Below are 22,677 nucleotides of genomic sequence, written 5' to 3' on the forward strand. Positions count from 1 at the left end.
GGGAGGAAAAGGGGGAGGAGAGAGGAGGCGGGCGGCGGGAGGAGGAGTTTCTCCGCCGCGCGGAGCCCTCGGTGGGGCGGCGGCGGAGCGCCCTTCCCCCCGCGCGCTGATTGCTGTGGCGCCCTGCCCGTCCCCGCCCGCGTGTGTGTGTGAGGGAGAGCGAGTGCGCTGCGTCGGCCCGATGGGGGTAATCGAGGGTTTCGGGGACGCCGAGCGGCGCTTTCCTCTTCCCAGTGAGTGAGGGAGGGAGATCGGCGGCTCTCGTGCCCGGCCACTTTCCCTGGGCGATTCCTGGAGCTCCGTGCAGGAGGTGAAAGTCCCGGCGGGTCCGGATGGCGTAGTTGTGCCGCGGCGCAGCAACCGCCGGAGCTCGCGGCCGCCGGGCGCTGGGCGGGGAAACTTTCCTCCGCTTTCCTCCAACTTGCGGCGGGTGGATCTCCGCTTGACACACCGCCTCCGAGGTACGTGCGGGCCCGGCCCCGCGGCGCTACAGCCCGCGCCGGGACGCCCCTGGCCGCGCCACTAGCCCTGCGCCCGTTCCGGCCGCGGGCTCTGCAGGCTGCGCGGTGCCTGTGGGCGCTGCGCGAGGCTCCGTGCCTGTTCGCGGCCGGGGTCGCACCGGCCGCCCGGACCCCCGGGCTTGGGAGGGCGGTGTTGGTCCAGCAGTGTTTACGCTCGGAGGAGCCAGGACCCGTGGCCCGCGGTGCGTGGGGAGCGGCCGTCCTGGGTCGGGTGGGCAGCGCTCGGGGCGATGCGCTGTCCTGGGGAAGACGCCTCCTCCTGCACGCCTGTCCTCGCTCTTCCTCTCCGCGGTTTCTTCCGACCCCCGCGGGGCGCGCGGGCCACTTCCATCTGGGCGCGTGACAGCGTCGGTGGGAAAGGTTTGTTGTGGGTTTGCACTCATTTGCAGTTGCGGAGGCTGCGCCCTGGGACTCGCGCACCGACGGGAGCTGCGCTCGGCGCAGCGGGCGCCCTCCGGGTGTTGTGCTGGCGGAGCGGATCGCTGCCGCCCGGAGCCCCGCAGAGAGCGCTCCCCCTGTTAACAGATTAGCCCATTACCCAGGTCAGTTTGAAGGCTTCTCTTAGCATGTTCATTTGATTAGAACAAACTGGAAATCTTGGGCTGTGCTAGAAGAATCTGCTTGCAGACTTGTTATTATTAGGGCATTTGCCCACTTTCCAGAATCACGTAGGGTAGGGAGCCGGCGTTGTCAAGCGTGAATTACCTTGGCACCGTGGAACTTAATGGATTTAGTGTGTACTAAAAGAGCTGAGAGAAGAAAATCGCTCATTTCCTTAGCTGTGAAATGGGAATAATAATGGGTCTCATAAAGTCACTGTGAGGATTGAATGATTTAATATATGTGAAGTAACTAGAACAGTGCCTGGCACCGAGCAAGCGCTACACGAGTGTTAGAGCAGCTTGTCCTGAGCCCAGAGGTGATGGGAAAAGAGCAAAGAGGGTAAAGGATGGTAGAGTGACAGCCTGAGATGGGGAACCATGCGTTTTCTGAACATCTCCCTTAGAAGAAAAGTGAGCGGTTTGGGTGGAAAGAAGTCTGTAAGTAACGAAGCACATGTCAAGACCTTTTAATTTTCCTGAAATGGTACTTTAAGGCTGCGAACGGTTATTTCACTGTGAAATCAGCTATTTTTCTTGAGTAATAATAGCTAACGTTTACTGAGCCCAAACTGTGTCACTCTCCTATATGCCTTGCGGACCACTTAAACCTCACACCCACTCTGTGGTTAAAACACTATTAGCCCCATTTCACAGATGAGACTATAGAGGTTAGTTACTTGCCCTAGCAACATAACTTTCTGTTCTGGCTTCAGAGCTAGCTTAGTCACCGAGTGCAGGAGGTGCAGTCAGATTTGTGTGCAGTGAGCCCAGGGTCTTCTGCTGTTGTTCAGCTTCCCATTTTAGTTGGACATACCCCTTGAAACAGGAATAAGGTATCTGTAATTAATTTAGGTGATGTACTTATTGGGGTGCTGCATTACAGCTCTGAAACTGGATCCAAGTAATTAAAAACAGAACCCTGATTGGTATTAATATGAATCTTTATTCTTAATTTCTTTTATTCTCTACACATCGTCAGAGTTACTTGGCTTCCTTAGGAAACAGCTTGGGGTTGGCACAGGAGGCAGGGAAATAATTCTTACCCCCTTAAGGGCTATTAAAATGAAATTGATTTCATGCCATTGTGTCAGTTAAAGGATGTTGCTCTGTTTCTTGGTGTTCTCTGCTTTTGGCTTTAATTCTGCATTGTTTAGTGTTTCAAGGCTTCAGCATATTTTCAGCCCTTCAGTTTGTCTTTGTCATTTGTCAACTTTAATTTTTCCTGTTTTGATGGAATCGGACCATTATATGGCAGCTTTGCTTAACAACTGTTGATCCAGCTCATGTTTTTAAATATAAAAATCACCAACTTACTTTTGAACCCCAGCACTTCAAAGGCAACCCCTGGGGAATCCGTTGTTACTTTGAGTTATCAGCCAATAGGGGGAGTATAACACCCATCAACACCATTGATGTCTGTCAGGCACTTAAACCAGTTTTTAGGGTGTCAAACATACATTTCAGAAACGGAAAACGTTGTGGCTTTATCTAGCAAAATCACCAAATTGCTTTCTGAGTTTACAGTGGAAAACTGGGTTTAATTTCAACTGATTACAATAAGAATGACCTTGAGGACCAGCCCTATATGTTGGACGTATGTCAAGAACTCTGGTGGCTGGACAGATATTAAATATACTCACATGTCATTTTCTCCGTTTGTTTTCCCTAAGTGTATGTAAGGTAATTTTGTGCACTTTGAATAATATTTCAAGTTATCCAGGAGAACTGGGAGTCCAAAGAGATCCACTGTGAATCTTTTTGTAATGATCCTCATTTGTCTTTTGTAGAAAATTGGATGTAGTGAATTTGTTCTCAGGGAGGATGGTGTACTTATAATCCTGTCATTATCATTCCTCATCAACATTTTCCAAGTGCAAGACAGTGAGGGATTGTTATCCTGAGTAACAGCAATTCTAGGCATTCTTCAGAGGCTTATATTTTAGTAAATAGTAATAGTTCAGAAGTATCATACTTGTCTAGTAGAAGTGTGAAGTGTCTATAGACACTCATTCTTGTAAATATAATACAAGCATTATTTAAGAATTAACATACTTGGAAAAACAGTGAAACTGAGTTTCATTTATTTCTAAAGATTTTATTTATTTATTTGACAGAGAAAACACGTGCGCACACAAGCAGGGGGAGAGGCAAGCAGAGGGAGAGGGAGAAGCAGGCTCCCCATTGAGCAGGGAGCACAATGCAGGACTCAGTCCCCGGACCCTGGGATCATGACCTGAGTGGAAGGCAGACGCTTAACCGACTGAGCCACCCAGGTGCCTCTGAAACTGAGTTTTATTTATTTATTTATTTATTTTAAAGATTTTATTTGTTTATTTCATGGAGAGAGACACAGCGAGAGAGGGAACACAAGCAGGGGGAGTGGGAGAGGGAGAAGCAGGCTTCCCGCTGAGCAGGGAGCCCGATGTGGGGCTCGATGCAGGGCTCGATGGGGGCTCGATCCCAGGACTCTGGGATCATGACCTGAGCCGAAGGCAGTCACTCAACGACTGAGCCACCCAGGCGCCCCTGAAACTGAGTTTTATTTTATTTTATTTTTTATTTTTAATAAAGATTTTATTTATTCATTTGAGACACAGAGATACAGAGAGAGAGAGCATGAGCAGGGAGAGAGGCAGAGGGAGAAGGAGAAGCAGGCTCCCTGCTGAGCCAGGAGCCCGATGTGGGGCTCGATCCCAGGACCCTGGAATCATGACCTGAGCCGAAGGCAGATGCTTAACCATCTGAGCCACCCAGGCGCCCCCTGAAACTGAGTTTTAAAAAAGGTTTTCAATCTGCCTGCAGTTTTGTAGGCCAGTTTCCTTTCTTGTTTCTTGTGTATCAGGTAGTTTTGACTTTATTTCATTTAGCAAGCTAGGGTCATGTGGATCCTTTTAAAAAATAACTTTCAAATTTAGTCCCTTCTTTCTAAATCTCAGCATTGCAAAAGTTACTTCAGGGTAACATCTTATTTAGGATTTAACTTAGTCTTTCATGCTCTGATATAGTTCATACTCTTCAGCAAACATTTTTCAGCCCCCTACCGCTAATAGACTTCTGGTTCCTGGTCTTGGAGTTTGGCAAATTAGCTGTCCTCTTTCCAGCCTCTGATAGCAGGGGGCCAAGATGCCTTAAGGCTTCCTAAGGCTTTGTCTTGGAAAGCCTTTATAGATTGACAGAATTGGTTTGCTTAAAAGAAGGTATTGTCCTATTCTTTTTAAGACTTAAAGGAATTAATCTTCGCCCTTTTTTTGCTCTTAACAGCTATTTGAAAATGATTTTTATCAGTTTTGTTTTGTACATTGGAGCATTTTCCTTGTGATTTTTAACTTTTGAAATTTTGAAACTTAATATTGACTACCTTTTGAAATTTGCATAACTCAAGTAAGTAAATGTTTTTAGGGGACTTTGTAACTTGTAAGTAATCTTGTATCACCTCTAGAAATATGGACAGATTGGAATGTAAAAGAGCGAATCTAGGTGATATGAAAAGCTAGCCTTCCACAAATAACAATGAGCCTTGAACAATTTCAGTAAGAGATTTTGTGGCTTTGAAAGAAAATTACTGCACCAAGATCCATGGCAGTAATTTCTCTGGTTTCACATCTTCAGAGTTAACACTTGGAATGATAGCATTGTCTCTTTTTCATAAAACACAAACTAATTTGTTTGGTTTCTAGTCAAGCTGAAATAAATCAACACAGCTTGGAAGGACTTTATAAAAAATGATCTAGGTTCATTTCCTGGGCTCTGTCCATTTCTAGATTTCTTGTTTTATATCTTTTGAAATAGAACATTTGTTTGTTAAGTGACATTGAGCTTTATTTTCTCTGTTTGCAAAGTCCTTGCTTAAAATTTAGCACAGATTTCCGAGCATTTTTCCTTCTTTCAGAAGGAGAGTAGTGATTCTTATCTCTCAACCAAGATGTGTGCAATATTAGTGTTTGAAACAACATTTGTAAACATTCTGCTTGAGGCCACTCTGATTTGGACCTTACGCATTTTTTATTCTTTAGTTTTCTAGGTCAAACTTCAACACTTAATAAGAGGATAACTAAGGGTATACTTACAGGGCATGGTACCTTTTAAAATTGAGATTATTACTGAAAGTCTGAAATAAGAGCCCTAGAGTCATGCCCTTAGGCCATCCTGATATCTCCTGCTTAAGGTAATCATAGGAAAAAAAAAGATTAATACTGACGTTTGTGCTGAAACTTTTTTCAAGTCTGGCAAGAGGACTCTGAATTAGAATAGAGTGTGGCAAAGTTCATTTTTAGGATTTAATGTTAAATTGTTGCCACAGTAATAATTTATAATTAAATCTAAAATGTTATCTCTATCTTTACTTTATGAAAAAGGATGGTAATACAGAAGCATATACTCTCCCTATCTCTTGGACACTGGACTCCAGGGGAAAGGGGGTCAGAATGGGGCGCTGTTTGCAGAGGAAGAAGCATCTACTTGTTTGTCCTTCCAAGTACATAATTCGTTTCCCTGGTACATGCTGAAGGTCAGGATTTTGTGTGAAATTGCAGATGGAACATTTGTAAAAACACATTTAAGTTGATTAGTCCTTGAAAAAATGATCTTTAGAAAACAGTCTTTATAATACTAGTCCCTGGGCTTTCCTGTTGATTGGATTCCCCTGGAAGAAGGTCTGCGGTTTTATAGGTCTGATGACTAACCACCACTGATGGGTAAGAACACCAAATGGACCAGGTGGACGGTTGAGCAGAACTTTGGATTTCTTTTTTTAAATTCTTATTTACTATTTTATTAACGGAAACTTGATGAATGCTTAATTTCAGTTTGGTGTGTGAAAAGATTCCCTTTTGGGAGTATAATTCTGTTAGCATTTTTAGTGGTTTATGTATTTTGACAGTATGAAATCGGTCATTGGATGCAAAAATACGCCGGTGCCTATTTGCAGATTTCATTTCGCAATTAACTGTATGATGATTGCTGGAGCAGAAGGTGGCATACATATATATATATAAATGTATATATATAATTGGAAGGTTATTTTAAGTAAAATATTTAGATTCCAATCTCAAAGCCCTGTGTCTTTTGTGTGGCACTGCCTGTGTTGTTATGAGTTACCTCTTTTTTATTTTTCCTTTAGAACAAAACATACTCAAACACAAAACTCTCTTCTGAGTGTCCATAAAGAATAAATGTCTCATTTTGTTATATTAGACTTCGTATAGTTGGCTGGCAAATTAACTTCAAGTTTGAGGGAAAGCACCATTGACTCATTACGTACATTTTGCATTATTACATTGTAAGGTCTTCCCTATATGTGTGGGAGAAGTTTCTGATCTTCTAAATGGGCATCTTTACTATTGCTGGTTTATCTCTTTTTGTTAAAGCCTTTCTGAGCAGACATTCCTTAGTTTTCTTATTCTTCTGTCTTTATAGAGATTGTTACCGGTCGTGTATTCATCATATACCATCTGAACCATGAAAAAATTACTTAGGATAACAACCAACTTTGTGAAGACACACCTATCTTTTTCTTTTGTATTCATCATATTCATCCATTACAGTTGTTGCACAACCATTGGATGCATCATGTTTTTGGAGCCAGGGGAAGGAAGACCTACTTGATACACTTCACATTTCACTTTTTTTGTTTTTTGTTTTTTTTTGTATTTATGCCTTTTTCAGTTTGTGGCGTCCTTTATTTCATTATTAGAGTTGTTGCTTTCTAAGATATTCAAGATTTTAATTTCATTTAGTGTGTGGGCTAATAAGGTTTCCTGTAGAACTTGTCCTACTAAATTCTTCAAAATAGTTCCAGAAAGCATCCCATTTAGATACCTTGCTGGGTGTAGGGCTTTTGGTGATGTTCAAACGGGAGATAACTGAACACAAAGCAGAATTCTGTTTAGCTTAACCATGTAGACAAGGGAGGGTAGCATCTAATTCATTAGGACAAAATGCACTTTTGTATAGTAATGAGGGATTTAAGTGTTTTCTTTGGAATTAAGATATATTTTAAGTAGGTATATAGGTAAAAGGTTTGCAAAAGAAACTTTGCTAAGGCCGAGGTTCTCTAGTTGGCAATTCCTGTAACCCCGAAGATCCTGTTCTCTGAAGCCAGGAACAAGCAGTCTGTTTCCAATTATATATCACAAAAATAGGGAAATCAAGCCAAGGAAAATGATCATTTGGGGGTTGGGTTGCTTTTTTGTAGAGGGTAAAGGAGAAAGGACTGTAGATGCACATTTAAAAAAAATCTGTTAGTCTTTCTGGTTGGCTTTCAAATTTTTCTCAAGTGTTTTGTATCGGAAATTAAGAATAAATCTGGGATTAAAAACTCTTCCCTCAGCTCCTTTTTGTTTCTCAGAGAGCAAAGAGAAGAGTAGTCAGGCAGATTCTGCTGACACTGACTGGTGTTTTTGGTAAGCCTTTTCCAGTCCCAAAGGTGTCTGGTTATGGACTCCCAGCATCATACCAGGTAGTCGGTGCTGTGGGGTTTTTGTTACACTTTTTACCTTACTCAGATGGAAATGTGGTCCCTGCTGCTGAGCATTACTCTGCTGGTGAAGAAAGGCTAGGGATGCTGGTGTGAGAAGCCTAACTGGAAGTTGGATGTGTGGGTGCATCTTGTGTCCTCGTCACTTGTCAGAAGCACTTAGGCTTTCTGAATGCCTGTGGCTAGTTTCAGGATTAGTGGTCCTGTGAGAGCCAGGTGTTAACTAAGAAATCTCCTTTCTGCTGCCAGAAGATCACCCCCAGCAGATCTTAGTTCCTGTTTCTCACACCTTACACCTCCACAGAGTATTGAATAAAACTTTCCTCATGGTACAGAATCTTTGGTAACAAGGTCGTCTGTTGGGGCTAGTGGTGTTTGGCTATTGGCTCATTTCTTCTCACCTCCTGTTAAAGTCTTCAGCCTGCTGCAAGGCAGGCTCCCACACCCACCATACCAAGACATATCAAGGTGCTAGAAAAGGTGCAAAGTGCAAAATTCGTGCTTGCTTTCAGTCAGCATCTATCTCCATTGTCCTCTCTCAGGGGCCTTTGCTGCTTAACTCTTGTCTTTTCCCCGCGTTTAATCATCTTAATTTCCCTGGAGCTACTTCAGGTTTTCCCCTTTCCTTCCCCATCTCTCTTCAGGTTTCTTTTCCAGTGCTTGATCCCTACGTGCTGGCATTCTCTGATGTTCTATATTTTCCCTTTCCCTTCTCTTCTCAGTTTACATTTAGTCGTTCATATTTCCATGCCTCAATGGCCACGTCTCTGCCAGTAACTTCCAGTTTTATATTTCATACCCTTATTTCTAGCAGCTACCTGGTTGTTCTGTAGGTCTTTCTGTTAAAACCAAGTCCCAAACCCAACATGCTCTTTCTCTGTGGTCCCCAGTCGCAATCCTTCATTTCCTCCGTCAGTAAATGGCACCAGTTAGCAAGCGAGGAGCCTCAGGCACACTAAACTTCCTTCTGCTTACTTCCCTGACCTGAATAACACCAGCCACATGTGGCTTACCTTTTTAGCAGATCTCAGCTGACCTTTTTTTCTCCATTTCCAAATCATTGTCTCCCGTGCATTACTGCACAGGTCCTCCAGTTAGTTTTCCTGGCTTCAACATCTCTCTCTCCCATTATTATTCATCCATTTTGGTTGGTACCTTCTAAAACACAGATCTGTGTTTTCATTTCTTGTATTTTAAAAGTCACTGCTGTTCCATTATCCTTGGCACGAGATGTCCAGTTATTAACAGTGTAGCCTCAGCCTACTTTTTCAAGCCATTTCTCTTTCCACTTCTCCCTGAACCTCACTATGCTCATACTGGAGTCCTTATGGTTTCCAGAGCATGCCTTGTGCTCTCATGCTGCATTGCTTTTGTACTTCTCTCTCCTTTAGCATCCCCTGCTTCCCTTCTCTGGTGGTCTCTTGCTTACTCATCCAGGCTCTCTCTCTCTCTCTGTTGTCAGGGTCTGTGGTGAAGCTACACAGAGCTCTTCCTGGCAGGGGGGTTAGTTGCTTCTTCCCTTAGTTTCTCTTACAGGACTTCTGCTACCTCCTGAGAACTCACTTTCTTTCTCTGCCAGATTGTGGACTTTCCTAGAGTAGGATTGAGTGTCATCATCTCTGTATCCTGAAAGTGTGGCAGGCGCTTGGCCTATAATGTATATTGTCAAATTGAATTCCTCAACTCAGGTCTACTTCAGTGAAAGGTTTGGGGAGAGATGAGGCTTCCAGTGGATATAAACTGTAACTGTATAGAAAATGCAAAGGACATAAACTCAGAATCATAGTTTAGGGGTTAGAGTGGTGGTTAGAAATAATCCTCCTTAAGTCCCTCTAAAGATGAGAACAGCCAGGTACCGGGAGGTTAGGTGGCCTGCCCAAGATCACACAGCTGGGGAGTAGTTCTTCTTACTTTATTTCTCTGCAGTATACTCCACCCAATAGCCAGAATGGCCCTGACAAAGCCTAAGTCAGATCCTGTCATTGCTCTACTTAAAACACTCTAATGTTCCTATCTTTCTCAGTGTAAAAGCCAGAATCCTTACAATGATCTGTAAAGCCACACACAACCAGCCATGACTCCCTTGGCGATTACCTCTTTTGACCTCACTCCTGTGCTCTCTGGTTCCCTCTCTGTGCTCCAGTGGCCTGGCCTGCTGGCTCTTTCCTGAGCATTCCAAACATGCTGTCTCAGGACCTTTGCACGTGCTGTTTCCTTTGCTTGGAATGTTTTTCTCTTACATATCTTCAGAGTTCACTTCCTGTAGGTCCTTACCCCAAACAAAGAAACAAACCAAACCAAAGACCCCAAATATTTCCTTTCCTTCTTCTCTGTTTTGTTTTCTTAGCATTTATCTCTCTCATATACAGTTATATATTTTGTTTATAATTTGTCTCCTTTGACTAGAAGGTAAGCTCTATGAGGGCAGGGATTTTTACGTTTTGTTCCCTACTGAATCCCTGTACCTGGAGCAGTGCTATTATGGAGCAGGCCCTTGATAAATATTTATTAGATGAATAAATGAATGAGAAGATCTTGTGGATTTCTTATAGCTCCAGTAAAATATATACTTATGGCATTACAAAGGGAAAACTATCAGGTCTGTCTAAAAGGATGAGAATCTGATGTTTAAAAAGTCCCATTCAAGACCTGTCATACTAGAACATTGACCTCTTTTTAATTGACTGAAAACAGCAACCGTGGGCTCTCCCCAGCCTTACAAGTGGTTTGGGAAGATTCCCAGTTAACCTCTCACAGGCTTGGGCTTGCTGTGGTTTCTCTCTGCCTGTGATTTGCCCTTTAACCCATTGGGTTGCAGAGACGAAAAGTAAACATAGCATTAAAGAAAAGAGCAGGGGGAGAGGGTATAGGGCAGAGGAGCAGAATTTCCCTGAGGCCCCGACATCTTCCCTTGGCTCTGGGCCCATCCACAGGGCCACTCACTGTACCTTCCTGAGTTGCTTCAGGGCTGTGCTCTAAGGAACAGTCTGGAGACTGCCAGGCCAGATGACTCTTGAATTTTGCTTTGATGTTCTAATTTCTTTGAAAAGAAACGTTAAGTTTAGGCCAAAGGACAATGGAGAAAGGTTTTTTTTTTTTTTTTTTAATTAAATTATGTCCTAATTTTAAAGAGAAGTTTTAACCCTTCTCAAGACAGGATTGCAGTTGAAATTATCACCTGCTTCTGTCAGTGATGCTAGTGAGGAGTCAAGACTGGTGAGATCTGTTTTATGAAACCAATGACTTAAATCCAAGGGACAATAAATTACAGTTCTGAAGAAGCATCTGATTCTTGGAGATAGGGGTTATTGAATGAAGAGTATAATCTCTAATAGTGTAACAGGGATGTTAGAGTGATTTGCCTCCTGCTCTTTTTGTGATAACATCAGTGTGGTTCCCACAGAGTCTTCCTCATCAGGACAGGAAGCCCAGCTAAGGAAGTCGAAGGTTTAGGAGGAAGTTATTGGCCATGTACAAAGCTAACAGCGTAATTTAACCCTTGGATTCAAAACTATCAAATTGAAAATAAATTGTCTTGAACGGAGATGTTATCAATGACCTAGTTAAAATTCATAGCCACCATTTCCTGAAACCTAAGAACATACTAGGTATTAAGTGCTTTGTGTGTTATTAATTTACTTAATTCTAATAAAAACCCCATTAGGGAAATAGAATCATTATTTCTAGTTTATAGCTGAGACTTGGAGGTATTTAGTAAGCTGCCCACAGCTACAGTGGTAGGAAGAGGCAGGGCAGGAATTTGAACCCAGGTAGGCCGGGAGTGGTCCCCACACATCCTGCTATACTGTGCTGCTTGTAGTCCGCTCTGCGAACACACCAAGTGCGTACTCCCTGCAGGGTCTTTACACTTGCTATCCCCACTGTCTGGGATGCGTTTCTTTCTTAGCTCTATCTCACACCCCTGTGCTCAAATGCTACCTCATCTGACAGGCCCTCTAACTGGTAACCAATTCCACTGTGTGTGTGTGGGGGGGTGTCTTCCCTAACACCGCAATTCTGACACTGTTTACCATCTACCTGGAGAGATAACCTTAGATTCTACAGGTTAAGAGCTTAGTTGCGTAAGACTGCCCTCTCACTTGAGGGGTCACAAGCACAGGCTACAGATTGGAGGTTCCCACCACCCCCTCTTCGGGTTTGATTAATTTGCTAGAACGGCTCACAGAACTCAGAAGAATATTTTACTTACTAGATTACTGGTTTCTTATAAAAGAATATAACTCAGCGGGGCGCCTGGGTGGCTCAGTCATTAAGTGTCTGCCTTCGGCTCAGGTCATGCTCCCGGGGTCCTGGGATCGAGCCCCGCATCGGTCTCCCTTCTCCGCGGGAAGCCTGCTTCTCCTTCTCCCACTCCCCCTGCTTGTGTTCCCTCTCTCACTGCTTCTCTCTTTGTCAAATAAATAAAATCTTAAAAAAAAAAAAGAATATAACTCAGGAACAGCCAGATGGAAGAGATGCATAGGGCAAGGTGTGGGAAAAGGGCATAGAGCTTCCACGCTGTCTGGGCAAGCCACTCTCCCCAGTCTCTATGTATTTACCAACATGGCAGCTCTCCAAACCCCATCCTTTGGGTTTTTTTACAGAGGTTGTGTTCATAGGCATGATTGATAAAAATCTTTGGCCATTGGCAATTGAGTCAACCTCTAGCTCCTCTCTGAAAAAGAACTGAAAGGTCCAACCCTCTAATGACCTGGTTGGTTCTCCTGGTAAGCAGCCCTATTCTGAGGTAGGGTCTGGAGGTCACCTCATTAACACAACAAAAGACACCTTTATTCCTGTCATCACTTAGGAAATTCCAGGGATTTTAGGAACTTTGTGCCGGAAACAGGGATGAAGACCAAATATATATTTCTCCATTATAAATCACAACATCACACCTTCCATGACCATCCTATCTAAGATAACATCCCTCCTCTCAACACTCTTTCTCCTTAACCTGCTTTATTTTTCTTTCATATGACTTCCATCACTTGACACATTACAAAGTTGTTGTCTGTCTCCCCCATGAGAAGGTAAACTCCATGAAAACATTATCATGTTTAGTTCACTGCCGTGTCCCCAGCTTCCTGAACAAGTGCCTGGCACGTGGTAGGTGCTAATACATGTTTATTGAGTGAATGAATGAAGTAAAATAAAACTAATTGAGCCTCGCCTCTCTGGTTTCAAAACAAAATAAGTTACCTCAGGTCGGATTGAATCAGGCTGCCCACTAGCTAGAAGGTGACCGTCTGTGCAGGGCCTGGTTGGCATCCATAGAGGAGAAGCTCCCGTTTGTAGTGTTAAGAGAATCAGACAGACCTGGGCTCAGAAGCTGGTGCCAGGACTTAACCAGCTGGTGGCCCAGGGGTGGTTGAGCGTCTGGGAGCCTCACTTTTCTCACTATAGAGTAAAGGATATCTGTCTTGTTGGGTCGTTGAGAGGATGAAATGAGAAATTGTGAAAAACACAGTAGGTGCTCAGCAGGTGGTAGCTGAGATATTTTGTGGGGTCGGAAGAGGAAAGCAACGTGTTAGCCTCTAAATAAGAAGGGGAATGTGGAATAAAAACACGAACAACCACAGAATAATTACAAAGCAGCATGTGGACAAGTCTTGGCTGTGCTACTAACTAGCTGTGTAACGGTGGGCCAGTCACCGAGCCTTTCTAATTCCTGGTTTGCTAATCTGTAAAATTAGAGGGCTGGAGTGAATGTTCTCTATTTCTAACATTCTGGGTCGGCTCTGAGTAGAAGATAACATGGAACAAATTATACACAAAATGTCAAGGAGACTGTGTTCACAGTGGGTGGGATTAATCAGAATGGTTTTTAGAATGAGGTGAGGGGAATGAGTAGAGTTCATGGAGTTTGAGGAAAATGGCAGGGTTTTTTTTTTTTTTTTTAAGAGTATTTATTTATTTATTTGAGAGAGAGAGAGAGAGAGCACAAGCAGAGGGAGAGGCAGAGGGAGAAGGAGAAGGAGGCTCCCCGCTGAGCAGGGTGTCCCACGTGGGCTCGATCTCAGGACCCTGGAATCATGACCTGAGCCGAAGGCAGACGCTTAACCAACTGAGCCACCCAGGTGCCCCCAAAATAGGCAGTTCTGATAAAATGGGCAGATCTGACAAAATTCAAGTTTTGTGTGTGCCTACAGTGCTCAGAAAATAATGATTTAAATATTTTTTGTTTATATAAGCTATGTATTAAAAATAGCTACTGTAGTATTAGTATCTTATTTACACTTATGTTGTCAAATTGAATGTTTTTCTTGGATAATACCTTCCAGTTTTGTGAAGTCATTCATACTAGCCATTACATGATCATGTATTTCAAATTTCCACAAGTGTATTTGAAGTCTCATTTTATAGGAGGGATTCAAAATTAGTTGTTAGTCCATATAAGGACAACTATAAGTAAGATATAGAATAAAAGATTTTCTTGTTTTCTCTCTTCATATTAGAGATGAAGAAATTAAAGCCCAGAATGGAGTGACTTGTCTGAGCTTGTAAAACACGTAGATATCAGAACTCCTGTCTCTCCTGTTCCTTTGAAGCTGCCTGAGGTATAGGTTCTTTCTTATACACAGCTCTTATTTGTTGGTTTATCATTTATTATTGAGAAATATTTTGATAATTCACCATCTTTCCATACTTTTAACTGGAATGTACATAGTCGTGTTTTATACTTGCTGCCCATTCTGGTACCTTCATTGGATGCCTACTGTAAGCCAAGTATGTAGACTATTACTACTACCACCTAGACTGAGATCCTTCTTTCTAGAGTGAACAGATGTAGGAAAGCCATACCTGGAATGAAATCATCACATAAACATTTACCTGCAGAGTTGACTTGCACTACATTCCATGTCCAAGTTTAACTTCTTCTGAGGGAATAGGAGGCTTCCTTAAAGAAGTAGTGCTTATACACAGAGTTGAGACCTGAAGATATTGGTAAGCGGCTGTGTTAGGGAGACTATGGAAGGTCCTTGAGTTCCAGCACAGTTGGAGTACTGCTTCTGGAAGCAAGGGCTTAGCCCTTTTGTGGGACAGAATTGAGGCAGGTGTGGCTGGAGCTTGCAGAGGATGAGGTCAGACTAAGTAGTCAACATCCAGCAGTCATGGGCAGGGTTTTGGTTTTTATCTTTGACAGCAGTAGGTGACCACTGAAGGGTTTTAATTCTTTTTTTTCTCTTTAAAAGATTTTGTTTATTTATTTGAGAGAGAGAGAGAGAGAGAGACCAGGAACACAAGCAGGAGGAGTGGGAGAGGGAGAAGCAGGCTCCCCGCCAAGCAGGGACCCGATGCAGAGCTTGATCCCAGGACCCTGGGATCATTACCTGAGCCGAAGGCAGATGCTTAACGGACTGAGCCACCAGGGGCCCCGAAGGGTTTTAATTCTTAATGTTTCACATGCCTTGGCTGCTGAGCCCTCTTTTTACCAAATAATATCAGTTAAATAATTGAAATGTTATCTATTGAAGGATTATCCCCATTTACGAGATAGAATGTTATATTGGAAGTCAGTGAGAGGAAGAAAAAAGTAAGTGCTTAATTGCAATTAGCAGAATAGAATAGTCTACTGCTGAAGTGTTTATTCTGAATTCATATATTTGCAGAATCCCTGTGAATATAAATAATCATGTGACTAAAATATTTTAGTAAATTACTGTATATTGTGCAAAATAGTCTAATGGAGGTCTAATAGATGTAGCTTCTGCAAAGTTTTTTTAATGGCTTAGTGCTTGCTTGCTAGGGCCTAAAGGATGATGACTGGTGTACTGAGGATATTCAGATGTGCTGACTTTTGCTGGAATAATTGCGGCTTCCGTGATTTAATAAGCCCTTTTGGTGATAGCTGATTCCTCACTCCAGGCAGCTTGGTTGGTGGCCGTGCCAGGCTGAGTTCCTCAGCTTCTGGCTAAACCCCTGAAGCTAATTTGGGAATCATAAGGTAGAGTCAAGGAGGGCCCATGCAGCCAGATCCCTGTAACTTATACCAGAGTTGTTGAGACAGTAGCTTTATTCAGAACAGCTTTGCAATCTTATGACTATCTTTAGGACTCCTATCTTGTATTGAGTTTGGAGTCATTGTTTTTTGGTAATGTAGGTTTTTTTTTTTTTTTAATTCTAGACAATGAAGTCTAATCCCCAAATTAATAAAGATTTGATATAAACTATATTATTTTGCTACTAGTAATTTGCTTGGTTTTTTGAAAGTCTAGGGGTATTTTAACTGTAAAAAACCTCAATGACTATTTTTGTTTTCTGAATGTACTGTGTGGGCCTGATATTGTTTTAGGTACCGTGCCCATATTCTAGCTCATATATTACAATCAGAATGTCATTAACATCTTACAGATAAGGGGGTGGTAGAGGCTGTCCAAAGTGAACATGTCTGGTTAGGCCAGGTTTGGAATCCCCAAGCACACAGTTCTCTGTTAATTTTAGCTTAAAATTACAAGCAACAGAAGTCTTTGGATGCAAAAATATTAAATGTGAAAGGTGGTTCTTGGAATATTGCAAGGGTGGGTGAAAAATCCTAGTTTGTGAACTTGAACAAAACGTGGTCTTTCACAACAATGCAAAATGTATCCATGCCCACCCTCCCCTTTCTGCTGTATTTAGCTTGGGCAATGAGGTCTGCTGTGCTCGGGATAGACAGAGGGGCTTTTAAGGACTGACTGAAGGTGAGCCCCAAAGAAACTAAGGATGCTGGGGCCAGAGATGTGTTGGTCACACTCTCAGTCAAGAGTGAGGGTGGGCCGGGCCCTGGAGGTGCCGGGGAGAGTAGAGTCCATCTTCTCTGCACATCTTATAACCTCTGCACCTCCTGCCTCCCTTCCCATTGAATCTTCATGTGGAATTCCTTCCCATATGTAAGGTAGTTCAAAAGTAATTCTTTTTTTTCCTGCCCCTGGCAGCCACAGAATGGTGGGATTTTAAATGAATCTTAGGCCTCAGGATCATTCTCCTTGGTAGAGATAGTCAACTGTGACAAATAATGATAGCTCTCTGCTGTTACATGTATAATCTCATTTGATTCTTGGAATGACCCTGTGGTGTAAGTAGGGTTAGTTTCATCTTAAAAATGAAGAAATGGGGTTGGGGCACCTGGGTGGCTCAGTTGGTTAAGCGTCTGACTCTTGATTTCGGCTCAGGTCATGATCTCAGGGTCCTGGGATCCAGGATCCTGGGGCTCCCTGCTCATCAGGAGCTTGCTTCTCCATCTGCCCCTCCCCCCTGCTCATGTGTACACATGTGCTTTCTCTCTCTCTCTCTCAAATAAATAAATAAAATCTTAAAAAAAGAAGAAGAAGAAACCGGGGCTCCATTCTGATCTAAACCTCTTGTCTGATCTGCTATAAGAGTCTTTTTTTTTAATTAAAGATTTTATTTTTAAATAATCTTTATACCCAGTGTGGGCTCAAACTTACAACCCCAGGATCAAGAGTCACAAGTTCTACCAAGTTCTCTCTACTGAGCCAGACAGGCGCTCCTCTGCTTTAAGAGTCTCAATGGATCTTCCATGCACTCTGGGCTCCCTTCAGTCTGTTCTCTATAGGTTACTCAAGGAAATCTTTATTTATTTTTAATTTTTATTTTTTTCTAGTTATATTGAGATATAATTGACACAAAGCATTGTATAAGTTTAAGGTGTAAAACATAACGATATATATGTATATATAGTAAAATGATCACCACAGTATAAGTTTACTTAATGTCCATCACCACACTTAGTTACAAATTTCTTTTCTTGTGATGAAAACTTTTAAGATTTACTCTCTTAGCAACTTTCAAATATACCATACAGTATTGTTAACATGTTGTCATCATGTTGTATATTATATTCCCAGGACTTAATTTATCTTATAACTGATGTTTGTACCTTTTGACCACCTTCCCCCACTTCCCCTACCCCTTACCTCTGGCAACCACCAATCTGTTCTCTGTTCTGTGTTTCTTTTCTTTCTTTCTTTCTTTCTTTTTTTTTTTAAGTTGACTCCACACCCAGCATGGAGCCCAATGTGGGGTTTGAACTCAAGACCCTGAGATCAAGACCTGAGCTGAGATCAAGAGTCATATTCTTAACCGACTGAGCCACCCAGGTGCCCCTGTTCTGTTTCTATGAGTTTGGCTTAGATTCTACATACAAGTGAGCTCATACACTATTTGTCTTTCTCTGTTTGACTTATTTCACTTAGCATAATGCCCATGAGGTCCATCTATGTTGTTGCAAATGCAGGATTTCCTCTGTGTGTGTGTGTGTGTGTGTGTGGCCAAATAGTATTCCATTGTGCATATGTACTGCATTTTCTTTATCCATTCATCTTTTGTTGGATGCTTGGGTTGTTTCCAGGTCTTGGCTGGAACATAGGGGTACAGGTATCTCTTCAGCATAGTGATTTCATTTCCTTTGGATATATACCCAGAAGTGGAGTTGCTAGATCATATGGTAGTTCTATTTTTAATTTTTTGAGGACTCTCCATACTGTTTTCCATAGGGCCTATACCAGGAAAATATATATATATATTTTTAAGTAAATTCTATGCCCAACATGGGGCTTGAACTCATGATCCTAAGATCAAGAGTCGCAGCTCTACCAAATGAGCTAGCCAGGTGCCCCTGTCCTGGGGAAATCTTAACCCAGTAGATCCCACCACTTACCTGCTTAAACCCTTTCTTGAGCCTTATTCCTCTCCTTTCCCTTTTGGATTTTCAGCCTTGCTCCCTCCAGCATCAGGGACCTGTAATAGTTCCTCTACCTGTAATGTCATCCCTCACCCTCCACTTATCCTTCAGTTTGTGGGTACTTTTTCTTTAGCTCTCTTATCATAGTGTCTAATTACAAATTTGTGAATATTGGTTGGTTTATCCCACCAACCCCTGAGGACAAAGAACATATCTCTTTGCTTGGCCATTATATTCCCATTGCCTGGCATGGAGTAAGCAATAACTAAAGACTTGCTGAAGGAAGACATGAAGCTCAGGAAATTAAATATCTTGCCTAATGTAACAAATGGTTTTACTTCTATCCGGAATATAAGCTCCATGAGGGCAAGATTTTTGGCTCCTTTTTTCACTGCTATATCCTTGGCATCTTCAACAGTGCCTGGTTTATAGTAGTAAATATTTGTTAAATGTTGTGTTTGAATGCGATTCCAAAGATTTTTTAAAAATTTTTTTATTTTTACTTTTATTTTTTAAAAAAAGGTTTATTCATTTTAAAGAGAGTGAGGTGCGGGGAGGGAGAGAGAAACTTAAGCAGACTCCATGCTGAGTGTGGAGCTTGACGTGGAGCTCAATCTCATGACTCTGAGATCAGGACCAAGAGTCGATGCTTCACTGACTACGCCACCCAGGTGACTGGATTCCAGAGATTTCTTCTCCAAACCCAGGACTTTTCCCTTTTTGCCAAATCTGTCTGAAAATGGGGATTTGGAATTATCCGTTTCTCTTTATAGTAGAAATCTGAGAGTTGCTGTTGTGATTCAGTAAGGTGGCTTTGCTTTTTCTGTGTACGGGTCTCAAAGGGCATCCAAATGTCATTAGACAAACAGCAGTATCTCTTCTACATCCTGTATACCCCTTTTTACAGGCTGCCAAGCTAGATATTGATGTCATCCATCCTGCCTCTTTTCTTAAATCCCCTGAATAACATGTTGAATAACCATCAGAACAATTCCTCTACCGGCTTTTATTTAACTGTTTTCAGACTTAACAGTATATTTCTCTCTCAAAAATTCACTTACGTGTCAGACCAGAGACATTTTAATGATCTGCTAAAAAATAATTTCATGTTTAAGGTACCAGAAACTCAGGTGTTATTTACCATTTGAGTTTAGGGAATGGTAATTTTTTTTTTTTATTCCACTCAATATATCTCTGTCTTGAAGACCTTCAAATTTGTTGAATATTTTCCTAAATAGTCTTAGTGTTAAGATATGACCGTATACAGGTTTGTGCTTCATCTTGCCCTTTGCATTTTCAGAGAACTTGGAGTCCTACAGCATTATCAAGGATTCTTTATTTGTTAGAGTTGCCACTTAGAGTCCTGAAGTCAAGTCACGGATTGTGATCAGTAATGATTTGTGTAGAGGGTATATGTCAACATGCAGGTCCCATTGTCTGATGGCAGCTCTGGCAGGCTTCTCTCTCTCTTGGAAAAACTGTTCTGTTATCAGAGATTGAGAATTGAGAGGAGAAAATTGTTCCTTGTTTGTGGTGACAGATCTGGATCTAGGAGGTAGAGCCTGTCATGGGAAGACCTGGTTTCTAGTCTTAGCATTGCCGTATTACCCTGGGCAAGTGCTGGGCTTGGAGTTTGGGTTCCTCTTCATCAATGAAATCATGTTGATCTCTTCCAGCTTTAAAAGCTGTTACTTATCTCTAGCATGCCAATTCCTTTAATTGAGAAATTGATACACTCCAAGTTCATTGTAAATTCTGATCTTAAATAATCTCATGTATATAGCCATCTGTGTTAGACATGTAAGGGGAAGTTAGTAATTTCTCTTGCTGGCTTTTAGCCTATTGCCAGACATCATTTTACCACGTTTTTCCTCTAAGATAGAGAAAGTTATGCCTTTTTAAAAAAACATCCGGATCAACCCAGGGAATACTGTTCCCAACCAGTTCCTTTTGAACATTGGTTTAACCCATGATGGTTTTCATTTGGGGAGGGGTTTTTCAGCTAATCCCCCTCTTTACCTGTGCATACTATTGGATCACTAGAGAATGTGGGGCAGCACACTCCGTTTAATGGCCTCAGAAATAGACACAGAGGAGCTCTGAAATTAGAAGAATTAGTATCACATTTGTGTGTGTGTGCGTGTGTGTGTGTATATTTTATGTCCATTAAGCTCTCAGAAATTTTTTTTGCTCATTTGTAGACACTAAAAGTACTGGTACCCTTTGAACGGAACACATTGCTTTGCAATGTGGACAAAATGACTGTTGCACAGTGAACCCCAAATTGTTCTTTCAAGATCACAGAGTACTTCATTTATATTTCTCAAGGAAGCATTTAGTTTATAAAGACCAAAGATATTCAGTGAGTTTAGAAACCCAGGGTGGGGAGTCCCTGCTCTTTGCAAATTGAGCATGATATAACCTTACAGAACAAAACAGGAGTTTGTATTTCCGATCTACAACTTTCTGGGAGCCTCGATCATCCAGCATTCTTCTAGTTGGGGAACTGATCCCTAGGCTGTACGTTAAGGTGCTGATGTGTACAAGTCTTAGCCAATATTGGAGTTCCACAGAATGGGAATGACATACTTCCCTTTTTATTCTCCTCCGCCTTAGGATCCTGTCACCACATTGAGAAGATTAGACAAAAACTCTTTGCAGTTTATTTTCTTTTTGAACAAGTTACATTACGGAGGGACTTTTAAGCTAAAAGAAGAAAAGCTCCCTCTTTGTTAGAAGCAGCAGTGTGTAGTTTCAACTTGTCTTGGACTTCCTCGGAGATGTTTTAAGATCCGGTATAAACTTGCTGTGGTTTGCCTTTGGGCATCAAACTGTTTAGCTTGGCTCTGTTATATCTGTAATTGCTGCATTTTAATAATTGCCCAATATTCTTGTCAGCAATTTGCAGTCTATATTTTTAATAGAAGCTTTTGCCTTTCTTTCCACAGGTTCATTCAGACCTGGGTTAAGCCCCTGGATTAATGCTCACAGTCCCACAGACCCTCTGCAGCTGCGGCCAGGGGGGGACATAAGCTCATTAAATATTCCCGCAAGCCTCGTGTGGGTTATAGTTTATGTGCTCCATAAAAATCCTCTGGGAAGCCATCTTCTTCTGAGATCTCCTTACAGGGTTTTGCTTTATGAAAATTGCTCTTAGCATTTGCTGAAATAGCATATTCTTTTGGAGAGAGTTTTCCTTATCAATCCATTCAGGAAATTTAATTTTTTGGAGGGAAAAAATAGGGTCAAATTATCTTTGCTGTCATTGACTTTTTTTTTTTTTTAAGACTATTTATTAGAGAGAGAGAGAGCGAGAGCATGAGTGGGAGAAGGGGCAGATGGGGAGGGAGAGGGAGAGAGAGAATCTTTCATGCAGCCTGATGCGGGGCTCCATCTCACAACCCTGAGATCATGACCTGAGCTGACCGGCTGAGGCACCCAGGCGCCCTGCTGTCGTTGACTTTTTAAGTTCACAGAGGAGACTTCCATTTCATTTGAGATGATGTGGAATTACAGTGACAGCAGTGTTGGACTTAAAGGGGTGATTGAAGTCAGTTTCATGCTTTCCAAAATTATCTACTTAGGCAGTTTTTGAGACAAGACCATTGTGTCACTAATGACTTGTGCCTCTACTTGACTGGTAATTTTGTTCTTTGAGTGATTCCACTCTTTAGCTTACCTCCTTTTTGTGTCTGTTGAAGTATTCATTTTTCAGTAAACAAAAGATTGAACTGATTTTATAGTAGCTAAGGATTACATAAATAAACATCCTAATTTTTCCACTTCATTGGTATAAATATACCTCAAAAGGAATGGACACGTAACATTTATTGATTGCTTATTATGTGTTCCCCACTGTTCTAAGCTTTACACACACGCACGCACGCACGCACGCACGTGTGCATGCTAATGTAATCACAATGGCCCATTTGATGGGTTCACGCATGCAGAATAATCCGCCCAGCATAACCCATTTGGTAGGTGGCAGAGTGGATTCATACCTAGGCAGGCTTTTAACTGCCATCGTAATCCATTTCTGTTCATACTAGGCTTTTAATCACTATCGTGCATCAAGATTGAACAACAGTACCTCCTGCACATGTAATAATTTAGTTTCAAGGCATATGTAAAAAATTCTTTTGGATGTTAGAACTTTATTGTTATTTCTGGATAGGTAATACTTGCAAAACCCCAATGGTAGAAAACTCAAATGGGAATCAGTGAAAAGGCTCCTGTGCTCCTACCACTGCCCCCCAGTCATCCTCTTTCCCTCGTTACAGGCAATTTAAAAAAAAAATTTTTTTAGAGAGGGAGGGGGGTCAGGGCAGAGGGAAAGGGAGAGAGAGAATCTTAAGCAGGCTCCATGCCCAGCGTGGAGCCCAACACAGGGCT

At 42.1% G+C, this 22,677-nt stretch overlaps 1 protein-coding gene across 6 annotated transcripts in view; it reads left to right on the plus strand.

Moving 5' to 3' along the window:
- The first annotated feature begins 133 nt into the window (after positions 1-133).
- Positions 134-22,677, plus strand: part of TGFBR3 (transforming growth factor beta receptor 3) — a 197,995-nt gene continuing 175,451 nt past the window's right edge. For 3 of the 6 annotated variants that reach the window (XM_078072769.1, XM_078072770.1, XM_078072771.1), the window contains exon 1: positions 134-461. The gene's annotated coding sequence lies outside the window, so the exon portion shown is untranslated. Of the gene's footprint in view, positions 462-14,056; positions 14,159-22,677 lie in introns of all 6 variants that reach the window. The other 3 variants (XM_078072766.1, XM_078072768.1, XM_078072767.1) reach the window with 2 other exon arrangements.

The sequence above is a fragment of the Halichoerus grypus genome, chromosome 5 (assembly GCF_964656455.1).
Source record: "Halichoerus grypus chromosome 5, mHalGry1.hap1.1, whole genome shotgun sequence".
In the NCBI taxonomy this organism is placed as follows: Eukaryota; Metazoa; Chordata; class Mammalia; order Carnivora; family Phocidae; genus Halichoerus; species Halichoerus grypus.